This window comes from Bos grunniens, chromosome 8, assembly GCF_055505025.1.
Source record: "Bos grunniens cultivar Pamir isolate PY7600 chromosome 8, Bosgru_T2T1.0, whole genome shotgun sequence".
In the NCBI taxonomy this organism is placed as follows: Eukaryota; Metazoa; Chordata; class Mammalia; order Artiodactyla; family Bovidae; genus Bos; species Bos grunniens.
In genome coordinates this window covers 15174642-15186479 of record NC_141172.1, presented here as the reverse complement: position 1 = coordinate 15186479, position 11838 = coordinate 15174642, and the positions used below count along the sequence as shown (strand labels likewise).

The 11838-nt window shown below is 41.2% G+C and overlaps 1 long non-coding RNA gene across 1 annotated transcript; it reads left to right on the top strand.

Moving 5' to 3' along the window:
- Nucleotides 1-1086: 1086 nt before the first annotated feature.
- On the top strand, nt 1087-10801 carry LOC147366687 (uncharacterized). The gene is made up of 2 exons (XR_015169479.1): nt 1087-1291; nt 8953-10801. It is a non-coding gene; the product is annotated as an uncharacterized LOC147366687 (long non-coding RNA).
- The last annotated feature ends 1037 nt before the right edge of the window (nt 10802-11838 follow it).

Genomic DNA, 11838 nt, shown 5'->3' with positions numbered 1-11838 from the left:
TTGTCATAGATATTTGAGAAACACTAGTTTTATTCATTGGAGAAGGCAATGGCACCCCACTCCAGTACTCTTGCCTGGAAAATCCCATGGATGGAGGAGCCTGGAAGGCTGCAGTCCATGGGGTCGCTAGGAGTCGGACACTACTGAGTGACTTCACTTTCACTTTTCACTTTCATGCATTGGAGAAGGAAATGGCAACCCACTCCAGTGTTTTTGCCTGGAGAATCCCAAGGACAAGGGACCCTGGTGGGCTGCTGTCTATGGGGTCACACAGAGTCGGACGTGACTGAAGCGACTTAGCAGCAGCAGCAGCAGTTTTATTCATTAGCATATAGAGGTGGCATGAGGTTTTTTTTTTCGCCCTGAGAGTAGATTTTGATATGGGCAGGAAAAAGGAACCACAGAGCCCCGGAGACCAGAAGGAATAAAGGAGATAGGATATTGTTTCAGTGAAAAAATGGCACCCTCATTATTTTGCCTGAGGCTTGCTCCTGAATCTATTAGTAGATCTACCATTCTACAAGCTCTTATTGAATGTGTAATGTTTTCTATATTGAAGGCATTGTCCTTGGTGGTGCCTTTTCCTCTTGCTAAAGCTCCAGGTCAGTGGTTCTTGCAAACTTGGTGGCTATACATCAGAATCACATGGGAAGCTTTATAAAAAATGTTAAGTCCCAGGGCTCCATCTGAAAACCCACTGAGTCTACATCTCAGTTGGGTGACATCTCTGAAGCTACATCTTCAAAAGGTGATTTTGGTGCTTGGCTTGGGTGGGTAGCTTTAGCCCTTGGTCATCCATTGAAATGAGGTCAAGTGGAATTAGCAACTACTGGAATATGAAAAATGTAACAAACTCAAAACACATTTATTCAGTATTTTATTCTCTCACCTGGTGGATACAAAGAAGTTGTACTAACCGGGAAAATTAATGCTAATTTCTATAACCAGAACACACACATCTCAATGGCTCAATATAATAGAACTTTATTTTTTGCTCTTATAGCATCCTGTGCGGACGTTCCTGGTCAGGCTGTTCTCCTGGTCAGTACTTCTTAAAATGGTGAATCAGAAGTGCATGCTTTTTAAACTTGGTACCCAGCCATCCTTACCACATAGCCGCTAGCTTGCTCATGAAGGGGAAAAAGAGGAGAATCATGCCTGAGGGAGTGTTTTTTTTTTTTGTTTTAAGCCAGGCCTGCAAGTGGCATGGATTCCTTCTGCTCACATTGCCTGTCTAGATGTTGTCATAACAGCTCCATTAAATGAAGGGGAGCAGGGAAATTAGATCTCCGTAAGTATCCAGGCAGCATAGAAGACGTTTTGGTGAATATGTAAGTATTGTCTGTACCGCACAAGTATGAAGTGTAGTCTTTGTGAATATTTTAAGCAATTTTATTTCCTCCAAGATAGTAGGAAATAAGACCACTGAAGAGATCTGGTTTAAACAAATACAAATTTAGTAGTTTCTATGAAGAGACCTACAAAGAGTGTTCTGCTCTTAATTCAACTTTCCAAATAGAGGCATTTATTTGATTTTTTTTTTTTAACTTTATTTTTGGCCTTGCTGAGTCTTTCTTGCTATATGTAGGCTTCTCATTATGAAGGCTTCTCTTGTTGCGGAGCACAGGCTCCAGGGTGTGTGGGTTTCAGTAGTTGAAGCATGTGGCTCAGTAATTGTGGCTCATGGGCTCCAGTGCGTGTGCTCAGTAGCTGTGGCCCACAGGCTTTGTTGCCCCTTGGCGTGGGGGATCTTAGTTCCCTGCGTAGGGATCGAATCCATGTCCCCTGCATTGGCATGTGGATTCTTAACCCGCGGACCACCAGCAAAGTCCCGAGGCATTTGTTTTTGTATTGTAAATTATAGCATCAGTACCTGTAATAATAGGTGTGTATTGGCCACCTCCTGTGGGGTTTTCCAACGCTGATGTTGCCATTCTACATTCTAGATATTTTGAAGTCAGGTTCTCGTTTGATTTACCTCATACTGTCTTTGATAGAAAAAGATTTCTTGATATACACAAAGATAAGCAGTACTGTTAGAGAAATCAGGGAGTCTAACTCTGTAAAATCTGATTAAGTCAGGTAAGAATAAAATACGCAAACTTGAGCTCATGAATTTGCAGTATCTTTGGGAGATGAGTCATCATACTTGAAATAATAAGTATATCATATTGTAGATGATAAATACTAGTATGAAAGATGGAAGAGCTTACACTCCGAGGAGAGCATAGAGAGGACAGAGGCCAGGCAGGCTTGAATGGTCTTGGAAGATTTTACTGACTTTATGACGGCTGGTGACAGTACAGGAACAAGCTAGATCTGAAGTCTCACTTTCCAGGTGATCTCACACGTTGTCTTCCCGTCTCCTCAAGGTCGATCCTTTCTCACTGCCGTAACATTCCGTCTCCTATAGTAAGGGCCTCAGGAAAGTTTGGCTGGGGGAGGGTAGGAATGTTTATTTTTATGTTATGTTCCATAATGAACTGTACTGCCAGTATATTCATTTGGATTTGAATATCTTCAATTATGGGGCTTCCCAGGTGGTTCAGTTATAAAAGAATCTGCCTGCCAAACAGGAGACACAGATTTGATCCCTGGGTTTGGAAGATCCCCTGGACCAGGAAATGGCAATCCACTCCACCATTCTTGCCTGAGAAATTCCAGGGACAGAGGAGCCCAGAGGTGGGCTACAGTCCATGGGGTTACAAAGAGTAGGACACGACTTAGTGACTAAATCACCAACTTCAATTATTGTTTTCCAGGTACCCCATATTTTAGAAAGTTTTAATTAATTTATTATTTATTTGCTTATTTTTTGGCTGTGCTGGGCCTTGTTGCTGTGTGTGGGCTTTCTCTGCTTCGAGTGGGGGCTGCTCTCCAGTTGCAGCGCACTGGCTTCGTGTCTGTGCTGGCTCCTCTTGTGGAACAGAGGCTCTAGAGCGTGGGCTCCCACAGTTGTGGCACTTGGGCTTAGTCGGCCCATGGCACATGTAGTCTTCCTGGACCAGGGATTGAACCCGTGTCCCTGGCATTGGCAGGCAGACTCTAAATCACTGGACTGCCAGGGAAGTCTCACTTCTTATTTTAAGATTAACATGGAATCTCGTGGACCTAGCACCAAAACAGGTGAAGTGGCCAGGACCAGAGTGCCTTGCCTCATAGTACAATGCCCTTGAGTTGATATAAATATTGGTTTTCTGTAAGGCTTCTCTAATATTCGTTTTCTTCAGACTTGTGAAATGCAAGTTCTTACCAGTGCTTTCTCATTTTTTCTTAATTATTCTTGAGTTGTTATTTACTTCGGGGCCAAAAACCTGAATCCTAGCTGCATCTTACTGAAGGGGTCTTTCTTGAGTCCATTTGCTTCCAGCCATTGAAAAGTCTAGAAGGTTAGCCCCTACCAGGGCTGTCGTCTCCTTTACAAATATTGACTGTTAACTGACTCTTTATTTGAGCAGACACCAGGTGTTTGGGTGTTGAAATATGTTCTTTCAGTAAACTTTTTTCCCCGTTAGTCCTCTTGTTTAGTGCCAGATGACCCTGGTCTTTCAATGGCTCTTCCAACATATGTTGTACATACATTGTACTTCTTCCATGAGTTCATCAAGGTTGGTCTCTGGTCACTGCATACATGAGGACACTTGTGAATTCACTTTTCTAGTGTGTTGATTCGGAGAAGGCAATGGCACCCCACTCCAGTACTCTTGCCTGGAAAATCGCATGGATGGAGGAGCTTGGTGGGCTGCAGTCCATGGGGTTGCTAGAGTCGGACACGACTGAGCGACTTCACTTTCACTTTTCACTTTCATGCATTGGAGAAGGAAATGGCAACCCACTCCAGTGTTCTTGCCTGGAGAATCTCAGGGATGGGGGAGCCTGGTGGGCTGCTGTCTATGGGGTCACACAGAGTCGGACATGACTGAAGCGACTTAGCAGCAGCAGCAGCAGCAGCAGTGTGTTGATTGGTATCTGAGTCTGAAGAGCTGGCACACACAACCCAGTCTTGTCCAGTACAAAGGAGCGTAAAGCTCCATGAAATTAGGTGATTGAAGCAGTCACTTAGCTAGTTAAAAAGTTAGGTGCAGTTAGAACCACCAGGTTATCTCTAAGTCCACATGTAAACATCTTATTGGGTTAAGAAAATTGGCTACTTAAAATTGTTTTCACTTATTAGGATTGTGGATGAGTAATAATTACCCTTCTGAGTAATTACCTTTTGAAGTAATTACACTCCTGGGATGTATCCTTAGGAAATATAATTTGACAGAAAAAAAGTTACACTTACAGCATTGTTCATTGAGCCATTATTCAAAATGGCAACAGTGTCCAAAGAGATGAATGGTTAAATAATTGATGATGCACTCAAATGATCGATTATAATTGTTGAAAAGATAATTGATGACTTTATAGCAACTTGAAATAAAGTCTGTAGCATGATGTGAGATTAAAATATCAGGATACAAAGATGTGGGTTTTCCCACCTAGTAAACCAAAATTTCCTAGAAGAGGGAGGTCCCATGGGAAGCAGTCAGACAATGATGAGGTAAAACTTAAGTGAGTCCCTTAAGTGAAGTTGCTCAGTCGTGTCTGACTCTTTGCGACCCCATGGACAGTAGCCAACCAGGCTCCTCCGTCCATGGGATTTTCCAGGCAAGAATACTGGAGTGGGTTGCCATTTAAAATCCCCTATATCTGTGAAGCTTGAAATATGGACAAATGAAAGGCAAGAGAGGCTGGAAAGGTTGCAGTGTTATCCATTCATCAACTTCAATGCACCCACATTGTTGTAGATACCATGAGGAAATAGAGAGATGGTTTTAAAATTGTTCCTCCATGGATACTTGTCTATACAAGGTCACAATTTCTTTGAGAACTCTTTGTTTACTTGGGAGCATTTCAGTTATTAATATATTCAGTTGATATTTGAAATTTCTCAACAAGGTAAAACTTATCTTTTAAAAATGATAGCATTTTCTAGAACACACATGCTGCACAACAGTTACCAAATATTTGAATTTTAATAGTTCTTAGAACTAATTTCTGCCCTTGAATTGAGTTTCGGTTAAAATAGTCTGAATCTGTCTACTCTAGTAGCAAAGCTGAGGCTAAGCGTACCCCAAGGACTCATTATTTTGCCACTAAGCAAGTTGCAGAAATAATATTTATTAAGCTCCTGGGAGCATGTATTAAGAACAAAACAAGTTACTCCAAAGATGTAGTTTTGCAAGAAGCACACCCCGACTTTGGAAGTGGACCGCAAGGTTGTAGCACAGAAGCAAAAGGCCGAAGGGCACTCAATAAATCATATTTCCCATTACCTTCTTTCATACAGAACCTCAGCTAACTCATCCTAGAAAAATAAGACCCTGGTTTTTAATGACATCCAGGGAGGCATATTGTAATCATATTGAGGGATGGCTTTGTGAATGGACAATAAATATGTCTGCATATTGGTGTTACTACATTTGAAAAAGTGTTGCTCAGTTATTGCAAAAGCCTCAAGGATTAAAAATGCCTGTGTTAGGCACTGGCTCTGGGGTGGCAGTTAATTTTTCAGGATCTCTGTGGTCTATGTTCAGGGAAGCAAAACAGCCTCATACCATAAATTGAGCACTCTGATAATACACACAGATGCTTATTATCTTAATAAAAATAAAGCTACAACTGTTTCTGCACAGGACTCCATAATTAAGTGTAGTTTTATCATCAAATAATGTGTTAAACATCTTCAGAACAGCCTAGAAAACCTAGTAATCTCATTTGCTTATTTAATAAATATCTATTGAAGATAGCTAGCAGGAAGCTGCTGGATAGCACAGGGAGCCTATCCCAGGGCTCTGTGATGACCTAGAGGGATGGGATGTGGCGGGGGGTGGGAGAGAGGTCCAAGAAGGAGGGGATATATGTATACATGAGCTGATTCACTTCATTGTACTGCAGAAACTAACACAACACATTGTATAGCAATTATGTATATATTAAAAAAAACCTACCAAGTATCATATGCTTATCATGCTATTAATATACAAAGTACCATCTTAGGTACTTTAAACCTTATGTACCACAAAAAAGGGGTCCTTCCCTCAAACAAACTTGAGGTTGGAGAGGAAACACAGATAACACAAACCAAAAAAGTGTATGATAGAGGACTGCGAGGAGAAGCAGGTGGAGTTATTAGGGATCTTGAGCTTGGCCTTATATGTCAAATGTTCTCCTGGTAAGGACAATCATTCTCTCAACAAATATTAATACTGATTCAATGACATGTGCCAGGCCCTGTGTTGGTAATGAGTGTTTAATGGTGAAGACTGATTTGGTCCATTACTCTTCACACTCACAGTGTGAAGAGGAGCTAGGCCTGAAACAAATGATCAGCAAGTAAAGCCCCCCAAAAGTTATCTCAGCAGTGCTCGGCTGATTCTGAGAGTGAGAACCCACTTCTTGTTGCCAGTGGAGCAGAGACTGCATCAGCTGTTCTCCCTGTAGGCTGGTGGGGAGGTAGGGCTTTTGTGAGATAAATTTTAGTTGGAAAATGATACTTTAAGAGAGCCTCCTGCTGCTGCTGCTGCTAAGTCGCTTCAGTCGTGTCCGACTCTGTGTGACCCATAGACGGCTGCCCACCAGGCTTACCGTCCCTGGGATTCTCCAGGCAAGAACACTGGAGTGGGTTGCCATTTCCTTCTCCAATGCATGGAAGTGAAAAGTGAAAGTGCAGTCGCTCAGTCGTGTCCGACTCTAGCGACCCCGTGGACTGCAGCCCACCAGGCTCCTCCGTCCATGGGATTTTCTAGGCAAAAGTACTGGAGTGGGGTGCCATTGCCTTCTCCTTAAGAGAGCCTCCTAAGCACTAGCTTTCTGCCAAAAGTGACTATTCAGGTGGTTCTACTGCAGAGAAAAGGGGAGAAAAGGCCCTTCAAGGTTCACCTTTGTTATTACTGTACTTTGATCATTTTATCATCTGAACCTGTCCTTTGTTTGACATTGGGGTTGATTATATAAGTCTGGAAAACATTCCATAATTCTCATTTCTCTAGTATATTATACAGTGTGTTATTGGTCTCTCCCCGTGAATGATAATATGTGAACGTCTATGCCATTATCTATAGTGTCCCATTTAATCCCATTATCTGTAGCATCTCCTTCTTATTATAGCACCACTTCAGGTTCCTGGATGCTGATTTATGGATGCACAGCAAAGAAACTGTATTTAAAAATAATGATCAAAGCCAGGAGCGATACACTTCAGTGCCTCACTTCTCAGAATACCTGAGGCTCTTCCCTTTCAAGATGCTTCATTAGTGGGTATTTATTCCCAATTACACAGCTCACAGCGATAATGTATTAGTTTTTGATCCAAGTAATTTGCTGCAGAAGTTTATCTCATCAAGGAATTTGAGACTATCCCCAATGTAAACTTAAATAGTTAACTCTGGATTTCTGTATTTATGAGTGATGGGATATCGTGAATAAGTCAAACCCAGAGAAAATACACAAATGTAACTCTGAATCAGTGATTGTCAAACTGCACCAGTCCTGGGAACCGTTCTGAAGCACCATGTTGTGCATTAGCCTGATGAAAGGGGAGATGCTTTGCTTTAAAATGAGGTTGGAAGCTGGATACACCTACTTCTCTAGGCTGCAGGGAACCTCCAAGGAGCCTCAAGTCTTCTCAGAGTTCTGAAGCCTCCACCACAGACCAGGGGTCCTCAAAGTGTGTGATCCATAGGCTCCCGTGGGCCATAGGCTTCCTCCTGGTGGGCCCTGAAGTGATCATTTTCATAAGCACATGATCCACGTTTCTGTAGATTTTCTTCTTCCCTGTATGATGCTGTGTGTGTGTGCTCAGTCATGTCCGACTCTTTGCGACCCCATGGACTGTAGCCTGCCAGGCTCCTCCGTCCATGGGATTTCTCAGGCGAGAATACTGGAGTGGGTTGTCATTTCCTAGTTCAGGGGATCTTCCTGACCCAGGGATCAAATCTGCATCTCCCGAATTGACAGGTGGATTCTTTACCACTAGTGCCACCGGTATGTGGCTAAAAGCTTAATCATGATCTATCCCAGTTATTATAGGATACAAAAATTTGGTACTGTGTACCCTCTTGATTGTTTTTGCCTTTTTTGTTTTTAAATTAAATTATAAAAAAAAACCCCAAAACAAAAGCTGAGTTCTTTTCCTGTTGACAAGTAGAAGCCCAAATTGTAGGTGGGTCTTAGGTCTCTTAGTTTACCCAAATGAGCTGGGAAAATGTTTGAAAAAATGTTTGAAAATCTTCCCCGTAAAAATACATTCAATTTCTTTCCTGTCTACTTTTGGCAGCTAATACTTGTCTATACAAGTAGACAAATGAGCATGTTTTCATTCCAGTACATTTTATTTCCTCTGTGGCCACCTTCTGATGGAGGTATGAAAAACCAAAATGTGGATAGCTGGAGGGAAAAGTAGAAATAGTGAAGGGCCCTATTAATGGAAGTAGTGATACGTGAAAGAGCTTTTAGATGCTGAGAATACAACTGTGTAGCAGTTTATTGCTTTGTTTTGTGCAAATTCAAAATCAGCAGGAAGTCACTGCCCAGTTCCTGGCCATGTCCCAGCCTCACTAATCCTACCCTTTGCATAACCTAAGCCTCCTGACTCCCAGAGGCAGATCAGCTCCCCCCTCATCTTAGAAAGCCATCTTGAATATAGCCAGGAGGGACCTAAGTGGCTGCCACATACTCTGACATCTGCATTACTTTACTCTTCAAATTCTTAACCCGTTTTGTCACTCATTGGAAAAGTGGAGCTTTTCTGTGCGTAGTGATACAAGCCTTCTAGAACGGTTCAGGGCTTCCTTGGTGGTTCAAATGCTAAGGAATCCACCTGTAATGCAAGAGACACGGGTTCTTTCCTTGGGTCTGGAAGATACCCTGGTGGAGGAAATAGCAACTCACTTCAGTACTCTTGCCTAGAGAATCCCAGAGACAGAGGAGCCTGGACTACAGCCCATGGAGTCGCAAGAGTTGGACAGGATTGAGCAACTAACACTTAGAGCGGTTCCGGGACCAGTCATGTCAGCATCAGCTGGGATTTTGTTGGGAAATGTAAAATCTTAAAGTACCCCCCTTAGACTCCCTGAATCAAAACCTGCATTTTGGCAAGATTTCCAGGTGACTCCTGTATACATGAATGGTAGAGAAGCACTTGTGCAAATGCATTCCCTTTCTTTCCATCCTACTGGCTGCCTGTAGCCTTAACTCCCCCCCCCCCACCCCGGGTACACACCCACCTCATGGTGGCTGCCAGTGCACCGCCTGCCTGTTCTTGGGGCTACCTACTCACAGATTGGCCATCACCATATTGGGCTCAGCTCTTTCGGTATTTTGCCGCCTTGTCTCAGATGGTGTTTCCCCTAGTTTGTCTTCAGTTGTCTGCTTTGATGACTTTCAGGAAAGTCATACTACTAATATATCCAACTGGAATCTCTCCCAGTATGTGGAGCTCTGCATTCACCCAGTGCCTGTCTACCCAGTCCACTGTTCCTGAATAATGTTAACCACCTCATTCTCCTACCCAGGAAACATCTTTAAACTAGATATTAACCTGAAGAATTCTTTTAAAAGTGATTCTTTTTCTGGCTTCGCCACACAACTTGCATGATCTTAGTTTCCCAACCAGGATCGAACGTAGATCCTTGGAAGTTAAAAGCACAGACTTCTAACCACTGGACCACCAGGGAATTCCCTAAAAATGATTTTTTTTGAGATTCTCCAGTGATTAAGTATCACCTAAAAAGGATTAAACAGAGTCCTATATACTATCTAAAAGAGACTCACTTCAGAGCTAAGACTGTGAGCCCACACAAAGACTGAGAGTGAGGGGATGGAAAAAGATATTAATGAAAACAGAAACAACAAGAAAATGGGGATAGCAACACTCACATCAGACAGAAAAGACTTTAAACCAAAGACAGAGACATTATACAATGAAGGGATCGATGCAAAAGAGGATATTGTACCTGTTAGCATATATGCACCCACCGTAGGAGCACCTAAATATATAAAGCAAATAGTAACAGACATAAAAGGAGAAATTGACAATAATACACTAATACTAGGGGCTTTGACACCCCATTTACATCGATGGATAGATCATCTAGACAGAAAATAAAAAAGGCAGCAGCGCTTTTAAAAGGCAAAATAGATCAATGGGCCTTAATAGATATCTACAGGGCATTCCATCCCAAAACAGCAGAATATTCATCCTTTTCAAGTGGATATAGAATGTTTTCCATGAGAGATCATGTGGTGGGCCTTTCAACATATTTAAGATGATAGAAATTACGTCAAGTATTTTTTCTGACCACTAGAAACTAGTGGTATAAAACTAGAAATCAGTTATGGAAAGAAAAATGGGAAAAGAAGAAACGTGGAGAATAAATTACATGCTACTGAAAAACCAATGGATCAATGAAGGAATTAAAGAGGAAATCATAATATACCTTAAGACATGTGAAAAATGGAAACACGGCATTCCAAAATCTGTGGGCTGTGGCAAAAGCAGTCTAAGAGGGAAGTTTATAGCAATATAGCCCTTCAAGAAAAATCTTAAATAAACAGCCTGACCCACCACATAAAAAATTAGAAACAAGAGAATAAATGATGCCCAAAGTCAGCAGAAGAGAGGAAATAAGAAGATATAAAAAACAATGGAAAAGATCAATGGAACCAAGAGCTGTTTTTTTAAAAGATTAGAAAAAAATTGATAAACCTTTAGCCAGGATCACCAAGAAGAGAAGAGAGAGGACTCAAATAAAATAAATGAAAGAGGAGAAATAACAAGCAATACTACAGAGTTACAAAAAAGAGAATGCTATGAACAGTTACATGCCAACAAATTGAACAATCTAGAAGAATTGGACAAGTTTCTAGAAACATACAGCCTGCCAAGACTGAATAAGAAATAATCTGTTTTGTAACAAACAGATCATCATGAATTTGCGATTAAAAGTTTCCTAGAAGAGAACATTGGCAGAACATTCTGACATAAATTGTAGCAACATTTTTTGGATCTATCGCCTTAGGCAAAAGAAATATAAGCAAAAATAAACAAATGGGACATAATTATACTTAAAAGCTTTTGCGCAGCAAAGGAAATCATTGAAAAAATGAAAAGACAACCTACTGAATGGAAGGAAATATTTTCAAATGATCTGACCAATAGGGGCTAATGTCCAAAATACATAAACAGTCGATATAATTTCAATACTGAAAAAACCCTCAAACAAAGAAACTAATCAAAAAATGGGCAGAAGATCTGAATAGACATTTCTCCAAAGAAAGACAGATGGCCATTAGGCACATGAAAAGAATGTCAACATTGTGAATCATCAGAGAAATACAAATCAAAACAACAATGAGATATCACCTAACACCTATCAGAATGGTATCATCCCAAAGACTATAAATAAAAAATGTTGGCAAGGATGTGGAGAAAAGGAAATTTTATACACTGTTGGTAGCAGCCACTGTGGAAAAATAATTTACAAGATAAAATTCCACAGCCACTGTGGAAGACAGTATGGAGGTGCCTCAGAAAACTAAAAATAGAACTCTGACATGTTCCAGCAATTCCTCTCCTGGGTATATGTCTGAAGAAAACAAAAGCACTAATTCAAAAAGATACATGCATGTCAGTGTTTACAGCAGCGTTATTCTCCATAGCCGAGATACAGAAGAAACTTGTGTCCAGCAGCAGAGTAATGATTAAAGAAGTGATTGTTACACATGCAGTGGAATATTACTCAGCCATAAAAAAGAATGAAAATTTTGCTATTTGCAACCACATGGATTGACTTG